Raw genomic sequence first — 14123 nt, 5'->3', positions numbered from 1 at the left:
TACATGTCCCCAGGTGAATGTTTGTAAAAGGCTGGCACACAAGAACCCACCCTGCTATTTAGCACTCAGCCAGCTGCAGAGAGACAAGTGCACAGATATATAAAAACCACCGGCCTCATTGCTTATGTTCACGTGCAGGGAAGAGAGCAGTGACTGCCTGGAGGTGAAGCTACACCCCATGGTGAGGAATATTGCACAGGATGGAGAGAAAAGTCCAGGAGTCCCTTGCTCTGCTAAGGGATTTTTTTGCTTCAAGCCTACAAGTAGTTGGAGCTGTGATTTTACACAGCTCTTGAGCATTTTTATCAGACCATAAGAGCAGTAGAAGAACATGCGTTATTCTCAATATTATTTGTATTCGCAAACTCTTTCGTATATACATTCTCACTGAGGAGCATTCTTGCCCTAATTGAAGAAAATATTCCCTCATGGCCTCAATGGCTTAGTTCTCAGTAATTTGTATACTCTTGACCTCGACAATTAAAAAAAAAAAAAAAAAAAAAAACAACACCAAACCATAATGAATTCCCAAAAAGGAATTCAGAGCTGCCCTGGACCTGGAGATTAAATCTTTCCTTCCTTGGAAAAACGCCCTTTCTTATTTACCTACCAAACAAATTAATACAGAGGGAGTCATAGTCCAGTAAAAATGTATTATGGGCTGTCCTGCATTCTTGGACTCAAGATATGAGATGCAGAACAACTCCAAAAAAGAGAAATAAACCTTTAGCATTTGTTTGGTTATTGTTTATAAAAGAACAGCTCTGTGGATATCTCACAGAGAATTTTAAATGAACAAGCATTATTTCATATGCTGTTTCTAGAAGGCAACAGTGCAAATGTGAACCTATCTGAAGTGTTTATGTGGCAGCCACTTTAATCACGCCATCAAGAATGACCACTGGGGATGCCTTCAGGCTGCCGTTCCTGACCAAGTGTGTTGACTGCACAGATGGTGAGCTGAGCTTGTACAGCCCTAGGTACAGCTACAGGGCATTTCTGGAGCACCAAGGACCAAACACCTTAAGCACTAGGCAAAGCTGTATCCACGGGCAGCTGTGCTGCCTGAAGGTGCTCTGCCATATGGAGGCAGCATTTAAGAGAATGACAGCTCCTTTGGTTATCTACCCTGAAGTGAGTTGCAGGAGTTAAGGATGTTTAGCTTTCCATTTTTTTATAGAGAAGGAACTAAAACACAAGCAGGTTAAGATCACATGAAAAGCATGTGGCAAGTCAAGGAACTGAGGGTGCCTTTAGCTAGCTAATATTAAAGGAAAAAAGCACAAACTAATTAGCACTGCCTCTTTCTGACTGTGGAACCTGTTCTATCAGTAATTTGAATTCCTGAAATTAAGGGAGAAAAGGCATTGTGCTAAGACAAACAAAAGAGAGCATCCACAATTTTGTAACCAACACATAAACCACAAAACCTTTCCTTCCTGCACTGAAACAAATCAAAGGATACGTGTCCTTTGAGAGGATGACTCACCAAGAAAGCTAAAGAAAAGTCTTCCTGCTATATAGTTTCATAACATGGTCTACTGAGCCATAAACCTAGAAGAAACAATGTCTTTGAGAAAGAGTGAATTCCCAAAATACTTTTGGTAAACATAATTCCACAGTTCTATCTACAGTGCTAGAGGTTTTTTAGTAACTACCTTGTCTCCAGGTAAAGCTGAAATTCATTTAAAAAGAAACTGTGGTTCCAAGTCTGACAGCAGCAAGTGTTGCCAGTGCCAGTAAATACTTTGGCATTACACTAGATGTATATTTTAGTCATGTAGGCTCAATATGCTTGTGGCAGTATGCTGATAAATCATGGAAATATTCAAACTCCATAGGGACCATAGGGGCAAGTTGCCAAAAAGACGTCAGGCTCATAGCCACGTTTTTAAACAGCAAAGTTGAAAAACAAGCAAAATCTCCCATAAATGTAATTATAATAATTTGAAACAGTGCAGAGAAAAATAAAAATCTTATTTATTTGTATACACAATTTGTGAAGGTATTGGCTATGCTTGCTAAATCAGGAATAAAAAATATACTTCTAGAGGTATTTCACTTATGAAACTGTAGATTGCTTTGCATGCTGATACAGGGGTGGTGGGGGGACAGGTGGCAGCATTATTCCCATCCCCTTTATGGGTAACCAACACAACTGGGTGCCTCTCTATACTGCCTGTCCACAGACACACACAGCAGGGGGAGCAAATGGGAGGAATGAGAAATCTGCATGCAGTTGCTGGGCTTACTAGGACTCTAATGGAAATGTTCAAGGCCAGCCTGGATAGGGCCCTGGACAACCTGGTCCAGTGGAAGGTGTCCCTGACTATGGAAGGGGGTTTGGAAATAGATGATCTTTAAGGTCCCTCCCAACCCAAACAATTCTCTGATTCCATGGAGTGTGGACAGAACTCAGTCCCAAGAGCAGCACATATTGCTGGCATGAACACATTTTCCCTTTTTGGCCATTCTGCCCCTCACATGGTACTTGAGGTGAGTGACTACTGCACAAGTAAAATGCACTATTCCTGCTCAACAATACTGGCTTTGCCTTGATGAAGGGAAGCAATGGTAGCTGTAATCATTGTTCTCCTTGGTTCATTTTGACACATGATTAGAGAATAATCATAACCCCTTGATTGTTATGAGCTTATCTGAAGTTTAACTAGTAGCTAAATGCTAGTTTGTCTTGTACAAATTAAGGGGAGACATTTATGTTTCAAGGGCACAGTATCCACTACAGCCTAAGGCAAGTGGCAGGGGAAATAAAGGCTCGGCACTGTATCCACCAAATATGAAGCTAACTTGGAGAACAACCACTGCCTCAGAGCAGAGCCTTGGCCTTCAGTGTGCAGCTAGTTACCAAGCCCTGAAGTTTCCTTACAGGTTATTTTTACTTATTTTAGGAGTGTTATTCCAAAATCAGATAAACAGTTAGCATGAAGTGCTTTGGTTTGAACAGATGCCTGAATTCCCTACTGATACCTGAAGGGGAGTGTGCACAATCACTTCCTGTGATTTACCAACACATCAAGGGCTTTCATACAATGCTGGTACATATTTGGAACATGTTGTCTCTCCTGCATTGGGTAGTATTTTAAATGACTGATTTTATTACCTATAAGATGGATATAAACTTACTTATGGATGGATACAAACATACTTATGTATGAAACATCAAACATATTGCCAGTATTTCTACAGTTACATAGTGAGTTGTTATAATCTCCTGTCATAAAAAGCTTGATATAGAAAGGCTGCCTCCTCCTGGCATATGTTGGTTCTAATCACTTCTTTATGCACCTCTTCAGGCAACAAAAAACATCTCTAGTTATCCTCAAAGTTACCAAGGCACTTACTGTGTGATCATTACAGAAAATTTTCAAACTCACCTCCTGTATAAGTTAGACTATGTGAAACCAGAGTAGAACAGCAGATAGAGATTAACTTGTTTAATAGAGAAAGGACAGCTTTTAGACAGTTGACGTGACAATGCTACGTAAGAGTAGAATGAAACACAGATTTCTTCGTTAATTTTAGGTGCAAACTGATGAAGTGGTGACTTACATAAGCAGCTTATATAAATGTAGCCATTCTACACATTAAAATTGAAAAATGTATTCTCTATCTATAGCTGTGTTATTTCCTTTTCATGTTGACAAGACCACTTATACCATATGGACCTAAAATTCATCTTTATGCTTCAAGTAATTCTTTGGATAAGACAGCAAAAGGGACTATAGGTGGGAATGGTAATTTAGCAACCCATGCTACTAAACCATGAGTTAATTTATTGCAAAACTTTGCATACTAGGGAACATAACAGTGAATACACTTCTTTAATTTGTTTTTAAAATGTGTACATGCATCTCATTTCTCTTGGTCATGTTACCTTGTCAGCAAAAAAGGTTCATCCTCCCTTGACTTAAGAGGAAAAACATGAAAGAAAGCAATGTCAAAATAAAGACTGAATTTGGAAGACAGTAGAGAAAGAAAGGATAAGCTATTCACTGAAAAATTCCTCTGTATATCTTAAATGATATTTTCCTGAACTCCAGCCAGAATTAAGCCAAAAACTAAAGCCTTGAGGCTGTCATTCTCTAGGAAAAAAACATGAATCAGCTGTCAGTGGCTGCTTGGGGAAGGGAGGGTCATCCCTGACCGGTATTTGAGACAAATATTGTAACATACAGTCTTGTCCTACTCAACAGAAGATGGAATGACATAGGCTGTAAAGAACAACAGTGCAAAATGTGCCTTTATAGGTTCTTTTCTCCAGGGAAGAAAAAAAAATGCATCAAAGAGAAGCTGGCCTGAGCTACTTTAAACTGCCATTTCCCAGCATGGATTTCCTAGGGAAGGAGCTCTGGAATCTGGCCTCCCCATGTACAGGGATTACACATTGCCCTCTCTCACTCATAGCTCCAGGCCATGCAGCTTCCTTGTGTAGGCAGTTTGTGCCTATGTCTTGGTCCTCCCTGAAAGGAAAAAGGAAAAGGATTGTGGGCATGACCAAAGGAAGGCCACCTGGATTAACTGAGCTGGTAAATGAATCAAAAAAGTCAAGAATATATCTTCCACAGCATGGGGTATAAATAAGGAAATACTTCTTCAGTGAATTTCTCTCATAAGCAATTAGAAAATTATTTTATCATCAGGACATATAATATAAGTAATATTCATAAATCAAAGGAATTTTTACCATCACAGAAAAACTGTAATAATTAAAATAATTATTTTTAGGTAAAACAATGGGCATTATAGGGCTTTTTTCATCAAAACAGCACTTTGTGCTTTTCTGAAATATAAACTTGATTGCACAATTAAAATAACCCAGAAACAGGCATGTATCCATGACAGCAAACTTCCAGCTCCTGCATGGAATTTTGATAGTTGTTCAACATTTCTTTGTCATTGGTTCATTATATCACTGATTCTACTTATCTTCATTTAGAGATCCCTCTTTCTAAAACCTATGAGAACAGAAGTGAGCCAAGCCCTTCACAATGCAGTTATGCACTGTGGACTCTGCTAAACAGTCGCTCAGGGTTAGTCATGTCAGGAGTGGTTGCAACTGTTCCTACAGGGTTTTGTGGGAGGCTTTGTGGGACAGCATCCCTTCCTACACGACAGGAAGTTCACACCATAAGTGGGTGTAACACCGCCCTGACTCCTCATTTCCTCCTCCAGCACAAAAGTGCATCCAGGCAGGAAGAGCTGCCAGTGATACCCTCCCTTTTTGGCACAGAAAGCACAGGGCAGCTTTCTTCCTTTTCCACCACATGATGACTCCTGTGTTTCATCGAGGACCCTGTGCATGGCGGGCAAGCCAGCCCAAGCTCCTATCCGCTTTCCCCTTGTCTCCAGCATCCACCCAGCTACACAAACAGGGCAAGGCAGAGCTGTGTTCAGCTGCAGCAGCTGCCAGCCTACACAGCAATGCCACTCCCTCTACAGAGGCACAGCTGAAACTTGATTTCCAGAACACATCTATGCCCCAGGTTGGTTTGCACAAAGCACTCTGTGTCCCTTCATTCTTTTCCACAGATACAAAACCTTCACTGAATGCACGGCAGGGCCTCAGCCTGAGCAGTGAACTTAATGTGACCAGCTCAGGGATCAAAGGTCTTACTGCACATTTACAACACAAAAAGAGTTGTCAAACAGAATGACAAGAATGATCAAGCATTCGAGAATCATTCCCTATCACTTTATTTGATAGGATAAGCTGTTTCCTATGCTCCCTCAAGACCAGAATATTACAGGGGCCAAGAAGGCAGAATATTAATCCTCAATAATCAGGCAAGATGGAAACAAATAGCCTGGGTCAGAATGACAGCCATGCCCCAGCGTGGGTGTATTTAGGGGCTTTGTTGAACAGGCTACCATGTGAAAAACCTCCCAACAGTCCTCCCAGCACAGCAGCTTAGTGCAGTTGTTTAGTCTCTCATTTCTGAGCTCCTCGCCACAGGAGCACAATTAGAGCCAGCACGGAGGCATTCCTCAGGCTGGGCTGGCAGGGCTGACCTCCTGCCCTCCCCTTCCCCAGTGAAGCAGCGATCCCAGAGAGCACCAACCACACCGCTGACATCATGCTAGGCACTGTAATGAGACAGCGTGTCCTTTGTCAAGGGGCAGATTCATCCAACTCGGCAGCGCCCAGTCCCAGGCATGGCTTACTGGTTTGGAATGAATTCACACAGAGAAGAGCAGGCTTGCCTGATGACCACAATGGAAAGACCCTCTGATGGACAGTCTTCATGTCACTCCTCACAAAAAACCCAGAAAACTCCATGAGGCTTTTCAATTTTGCAACAGTGAGCAGTGGTCTTAATAGATATCAAATGTTTAAAATGACCACCATGAAAAAAGCTTGTTTACTGTTCCCAAATATTAATTGAAAAAAAGGACTTCTGCATCACTGCTCTGGCAAGACCCTTTGTCCTTTCTGGAGTCTGCATGAGTATAGAGAAAGATAGATAGATAGATAGATAGATAGATAGATAGATAGATAGATAGATAGATAGATGTTTTTAAAATGTAGATTTGACAGACAGACATGGAAATCTATGGATCAGATTTTAATGCTATATAGAGATTTGCATTTATCAAAACAGTAAACAACAGGTATAAAAGTATACAAGATTTGGGACAGGTCTGAGATTTAGGACAATTTATTTAAGACTAATCAACCTATAAATAATTGCTTAATACTAAAGGAAGTTATTTGCAACTTAAATTAGCAGCAGCTTGACAAATTGAAACCATCATGGATAAATATAGCATGAGTATATTTATTCCCTGAAACTCTTCTTGAAAACATCAAATCAGTCAGGAATAGGCAGGCAGCCACTCAGAAGCTGACACGTTTTCTCTCCATCAGTAAAAGTGATTTGAAAGGGATTTACACTACAAGAATACTCAACAGATTTGCTATTGCTTAGCACAACATACTGCAAATAGAACATTTGCAGCAGACTTATTATCTGACCTAGGTCATCTCCTGATTAAACATATATAGATGGGAAGAGATTAGCCATTAAACAGAGTAGAAGTACAAGCCAAGCTACTGCTTACACGAAGAAACTATATCCAATTAGCTCTGCAAGTGAGCTAAATGCAGGAATTAAGAGGAAGGTAGTTCCAGGACACTTCCGCCAGCACATCCTGTTCAGGACGCCTGAACACACACCTGCTACAGCCCTGCATTATATTGACTTATATTTCCATATTCTGTGCCACAGGGACAGTATTTCAAAGATTATTAAATATTCGCATTACTATAACTGGAAAAAATTAAGGTTTAATTTAAAAACTTGAGTCAGTAACAAAACGTTGTCCCACCACATTGTTTTCAAACCAAGAGTTATAATCACAACACATTCATCATCATGCTCCCAGGTCATTCGGGGAGAAGAGGGCTGAGATCTCACTCTGAGCTGGTCCTTCTGTTCAAAGCCAGTCCCCAGGAACTGGACAGGAACCAGGACACAACTGAGCACTAACACATGACACACAAGCTGTACCTCAGACAGCTTAACCTTAAAACCACGTCTGGCAGAAGTGAAACTCTTCATATAGAGCTGGCAAAGGAACAGCTACTCAGCACCATGGCCAAGCTCCTCCAAGAAGAAAGGAGAAGTTCTTCAGTGACTGAAAAGGAGTTTAGGAATGAAGGCACTTGGCTAAGCAGTTAACTGATTACCCATAATGGTGAGCCTGGTGCATTTCATCTGTCAAAATGACAGTATGATCTCTTCTCTGTCCCAAATAACCACAGCAGAGCTTAGGCCAATTTTTGCACAGTATTATATCAGATAAGCTAAGATTTACCACTCAAAAGGAAAAGCTTTTCCAAACATTTGTGTGGCTATGCTGTGACCTGCCAATTCCTCCACTGTGTGTGCTTACAACAACACTCTGCTCCAGTACCTCTGGCATAAGGGACTCCATCAACCTCACAAGCACCTCCTGTGCTCTCACCTCTCCATTTACATAATTTATCTTTTTGTTATTATAACAGTAACAGTTTGCCAACACAGTTTCACTGACACAGTTCCATAACTGCACTGATCTATGTGAATAATTTTAGAGCTTTACAGTTACTTATTTGATTTCATCTTTGGAGGCATAAATGGTAGAGCCACAATGAAAAACTGGATTCAAAGTGTAGATGCCTAATTAAGATGCCCCATAAGAACTCTGGAATGACCCAAGTTCATATCCAAAACAAACTCCTTCAGAATGGTAAAAGCTTTATTCATCGTGCAGTGCTAAACTCCTAAACCATGTTTAACAAATTGTTTCCAATCAACAAGAACATCAGGGTGACTTGGTAGAAAGTAACAAGTAAATTTAGTAACGGCAGGCACAAAGTGCAAATCCGAGTAGTAGATTCAACTGTTGTGTCCAATATTGTTCAGATTTCAGTGGTATTTTGTCTTGAAGTTGCAGGTTGAATGAATAGCAATTTCAAAAATTCGAATCTCTTGCTCTAGCAATTTTAAAATCCTCTCTAAACTTCAAGGAATACTTAAATTCTCCATTTTACTCTATAAGGCAAATTTCTGCTATCTGATTTTCTACCAGGAGTGGGAGATTCTATGGAAAATTACAAATTTCATGTGTTATGCTACATCATACGCCACCATCTAATTATGATTAAAATGATTTCATCTTACCAATCTCCCACCAGACTGTTCAACTTGTTAAGTCCTTTCTAAAATATAGACTTCATAACTGACTCATGCTTTCACTTAGAGAATTATTCACACTGTGGATCTTCACAAGTAGAAACAGCACAAGCAATTCTCTGTGACAGTCTCATTTTAGGAAGTGAAGCCAAAGTAATTACTTTTTCCAAATAAATTTTTACTTCAATGAGAAATTTTGCAAAAAATCTTACTTTTCACATTTTTTTTTTTTTTTTTTTTTTTTTTTTTTGCAAAATGACAATTTGACACAACAAAAATGCAAGTCTTTGATCAAGGACTTTTTTTTTAAGTTACTTTTTTTGTTTAAGATGTTTGGTTGACAACAAATAACTCCATGGATCCCCAGTCACCCCTTCCAAAAAGCTTGCCTAAATCATCGTTTTCATCCTTCTGCAGAAGCCTGAGAAAAAAAGATTTTAAATGAATGAATGAAAAAAAGAATGGTCTGAATCTGACTGCACTGTTATTTTGAAGTTTCATGGTGCAGAACCTCTGAATAAGCCCAAGGGCAGGGATAGCTTCACCAAAACAAAGAACAAGTGTTCCTACTCTAGCCTTCAAATATGTATTTATTTTCAAAATATCAGCCCTGGCACCTGTAGCAAATGGGCAAAGAGATGTTCACTAATATCACTGCTAAATTTATGACTTAGCATGAACTGGTGAATAATGCAATCTTAAAACATAATATAACAAAACCCCCAAAACCGCAGGGTGGAGCTTTTGTTTGCATTTAGTTTTATATCCAACTCATTTCCTGTTAGAAGAATTGCAGCAATATTTTTGGTACAACTTAGCTGCAAGTTCCTGTTCAACCAGCAGAGTAAACCCAGCGTTAACTTTCATCTCTCTCAGCTTTACTGACTGAGAGCTGCATTCCTGCATTAGGATGCTGTCTCCAGCACATTCAGAATGCAATACTCTCTTACATAGGACACACAAAGAGAAAGTAAAAAGGTATCTTCCTTCATGGATAGAATGAACTTTGTCATTTATCTGCTGTAATATTAAACCTCATTACTGTTATATGCCACAGGCTGGTTTGATCTTGAGCTCTCTTTCTCTCTCCCCCCTTCTCCACTTCTCTAGTCAAAGTAAAGGTAGCAAGTAGGATATTTTGATTATTAATTAAACAAAGCCACTCCCAATTGCTATGGTGCCACAGAGCAGGGAACCAACACCCAGGGCTACTGCTATTAAAGATTCCTGCTCGCCAGCTCTGCGAGTCATCCTGGACGAGACTCATACACAAGGCAGATTTCAGTGAAACCAAGCAAATTGGAGAACAGCACTGTTCTGGAGCTGGTTAGAAGGCTTTACAGAATTCAACTCCAACACAATGTATCTTCCACTTGAACCAAAGAATTTTATCTAGCAAGGTTTCTATATAAAGCAGTTTGCAAGGCAAGCTGAATTTATCATACCAGCTGATGCAGTCAGAAAAAGCAAAAGGGGTTCAGTTTGAGATTCACTTAAGGGCTGACTTAACATTAACATTCCTGTACAAAAATTAAACAATGACCTTTTGACAAGTGGCCAAGAATAGAGCTTGACTTTAATTTTTTTGGAAATAGCAGTGATACAGATGCACATAGAATTTGGAAGCTGAAGTCTCTCTGCTGAGTGTGAACCAGACCACTGTATGAACTTGCAAAAGGCTGACTCACCCAACAGGCCACAGGAAAGAAACATAGCAATATGGTTCTCATGAAGGCAATACTCTTGAGAATTTCCTGGAGGGGTCTTTGCTAACAGATTCACCTTGCTAATAGAATCAGGTGCTGCAGAGCAAAAGCAGTAATTTTTCTTTACATGAGCAACATTAGTGACAGGAAGAAAACCTTATGATAGTGCAGTAAGAATAATACCCCGGAACAATTTTGCTTTTCAATTTAAATTACCTGTAAACACAAAGCACCAGTTTCATTTTCTTCAGACCTTTAAGAATGTAACACTTTTTCTTTTAAATTAACATCTTTATTCTTTTAATCTGACCATAGAAATATAGAATATGCTGAGTTGGAAGGGACCCACAAAGATCATCAAAGTTCAATTCCTGTCCTTGAAGAGGACCCCCTACAAAAATCAAACCATGTGCCCCTTTAAGCATCTTTAGTCTTCAAGGCATGTGTCAGTTCCAAAGGAACTAAAAAGCCTGTGAGTAATGTAGACCCAAGATGTGCTAGACAAATGCATATTCAACAACAAATGGCCTCACTAACTGCTGGAGTGTCTCACAATGGCATCTCCCAGAAACTCTTACTGTGTGCTACTGAAATAGTTAAAAGGTAGAGCTACTCGTATCAGGAGTTTTAAATTCCTACACTTTCTGTTTTTAACAGAAGAAAATGGGGTGGTTTTATTTTACAACCAATCTGACTGAGTCAAGGAGACAGTTGGAAAATTCTTATTATTATGGTGCATTCATGCTTAAGTTTCATTGACATAGCAGTGTCAATCACCAAAAGGATGGTCTCAAAGTTCAAGATGCAGCTTGCTACTTCTTACAGTAATTATTAGGCTTTTATGATGACTCTACTCTAATTTAACAGCTATAAGAATTTTATTTATTTTTTGGGCTGAGCCAGGACAGTTAAGACCAAAACGCACGACTGGTTCTGTGTAACAGCCACATGAGAAACACAGTCAAGCAAGCTAGATGCTGATCTCGTGCACACATCAACCAGGAAGCTGGCAAGGAAATACAGGTGTGACAATCTTACTGGTCAATAGAAAGAAGAAACAGAAGTGTAAGGAACACCTCTCAAAACTATGAAGGCATCCTTAGCTGAACCCACCATCTGATAGATTCTTTTTCTTCTAAAAGAGGAGGAAAAAAGAAAGATTTTATAGGAGACCATGCCAAAGGTCTCAGCTCCTAACCACAGAGAACATCTCTGCACACACACAATGTGACATTTGCAATACCCAAGTGTCCACATGAAGCTCATCCAAAACTGCAAATAAGTTTTAGTTCTTAAGGATCTTTAGTTGGAAAGAACAGGGAGCTAGAACAGATAGCAGAGCTTATAAGCTCTTTACAGTTTATTATTCAATCCTCATATGAATCAGGTGAAAGTAGTGCCCACCATACAAACCTGTAATGAAAATAACAGATATAATTACTGACTCCCATGTCTGTGGTCTTTTGGCATATTGCAGCCACATGAATATAGTGCTGAATAATTGCTTCTCTCCAAATAACTGACATCATCTACATGACTGCTATCCATTACCTTCAGCTTGCTTTTTAACTTTTTGACATTTAAAACTTAGGATCACTGGAGGGATCACTGTGTCCTGAACTAGCAGCTCGCATTCGGTCCTGCAAACCAGCCCACCAAAGCAGCAAACAGCAGAGCTCCACAACAGCCAAGCAAAGACAGGCATATCCTCCATTCTTCCTGTACTGCTGATTTATATTCCCTCCATTCATTGCAGAAAGGAGGTGGGTGCTGCCAGCTGGTCTGTGGTTACTTCTGCCCAGCAACACCTGCAGAATGTAGGAGGCTGCTGGTTGCAGGCAGCTCTCCACCAGCTGCCTGTTTGCTCTGCAGCTCCAGCAGCTGCGTGATATAAAATAGGAGGGCAGGAACTGAAATACCAGGCTGCTGGTGTTTGTAGAGACTCAATACATTCAGCTCTGAAAACCTAGCTAGCTACAGCAGGATAGCTACAAGTCTGTCAACACAAACCAAGAAATTAAACCTTAATTTTTCTTCTCATTCAGACATGTTAAAAGCAGAAATGCTCCTAACTGATAATTGGCACAGGAACTCTAGTATATGCATTTTTACTTATGTATGGCTCCTCCTGTAGTGGTCTACTTCTAAGTGATCTGCTTTCAGATCACACTCACATCTCCATCATTTTCCACACAATTTTTTGGCACACAGAGATTAGACTACCTTTGACTTGACTATGTGGGAATTCCCTGCCTCCCAGGGAATCTTCAAGTGATACAGCTAGATACCAGGAACAGCTGGATGCAAAAAGACCACACTGCTTAAGCTTGCTTCTATTTCAGTCATTGTCAGCTGCTGGAACGACCTCGTGGAGAGGGAGGGCAAATGAGAGAAGGCTGTTCTGTCCCAGCTCCTGTGCCTCTGCACCAAGCATTGCTGAAACATACATCAGCCTTTTGACCACTAAGGAGTTCACAAGATTTGGGATAGCATTGCTTATGCCACCTCCAGAAAAAAAAAAAAAAATAAAAAGAGCAATTTTAAATGAGCATTTTGCATCTGAATGCCAAGATAGAGCCACGTTATCATTAAGCCATCAGACAGAGCTGTGCCAGCAGGAGAATGGGAACACCCATCCTCTATCAGCTCTCTGTGACTGATACTGCTTGTTTAGTGTCACCACCTGTGGGGGTGTGCTCACCATTTCCAGGCCATGACGTTTAAACAGAAATTTAAGTACACGTTGCCTAAAGTCACTCCAATTGGCTTGAACAGCCAGCTAGCAATCCTGACAGGGACATTACAACTGTGTTTGTACAGTGTATGACCCACACAGTGGTGAAACATGAGCGTCTCATGGATAAAAGTTAATAACCATTCATTACTGTTCCAGAAATAATATTCTAACCATAGTGACCATAGTATGGCATTTTTTCATTAATTTAGCTTATACTGGGCAACAGACCAGGCGTAGCTAAGAGTAGGATATGTGTGGGTTCAGTTATAAATTCACCTTTGTACTGTTAAACCTTTCTTTTATACATACTACATATGTAAATTCACCAAATAACAGAATTGTTGAATTTGGCAGGCATCTCTGGAGACTGTCTTGTCCAAGTCCCCTGCTCAAAGCAGGGTCACTTACAGCAGGTTGCTCAGGGCTACACTCAGCTGAGTTTTGAATATGTCCAAGGATGGGGATTCCACAACTTTTCTGGACAGCCTGTTCCAGTCTTCAATCATCCTCATATTGCAAAAGGAAAAAAATTCTACTTTATTGCATGCAATTTCCTGAATTTCAACTGACTCTGATCCTGGCACTTGATGTCAGAAAGAGTTTGGCTTTTCCTTCTTTACTTAGAGTCAAAGAATCATGAAATGGTTTGGGTTGGAAGGCCCCTTAAGACCTTCTAGGTCCAACCCTCCTGACATGGGCAGGGACACCTTCAACTACACCAGGCTGCTTAAAGCCCCATCCAACCTGGCCTTGAACACTTCCAGGGATGAGGCATCTACAGCTTCTCTGGACAACATGTCCCATAGCTTTACAACCCTTTTAAAGAATTTCTTTCTCATATCTAATCTGGATCTACTCTCATTCAGTTTAAGGCCATTACCCCTTGTCCTGTTCCCACATGCTCTTGAAAGAAGTCCCTCTCCAGCTTTTTTGTAGCCCCCCCTTTAGGTAGTGGCAGATGCTGTAAGGTCTCCCTGGAGCTTT

Source organism: Haemorhous mexicanus, chromosome 1 (genome assembly GCF_027477595.1).
Source record: "Haemorhous mexicanus isolate bHaeMex1 chromosome 1, bHaeMex1.pri, whole genome shotgun sequence".
NCBI classification, from domain to species: Eukaryota; Metazoa; Chordata; class Aves; order Passeriformes; family Fringillidae; genus Haemorhous; species Haemorhous mexicanus.
The sequence above is the reverse complement of the archived record's forward strand: the minus strand, read 5'-3'. Positions refer to the sequence as shown.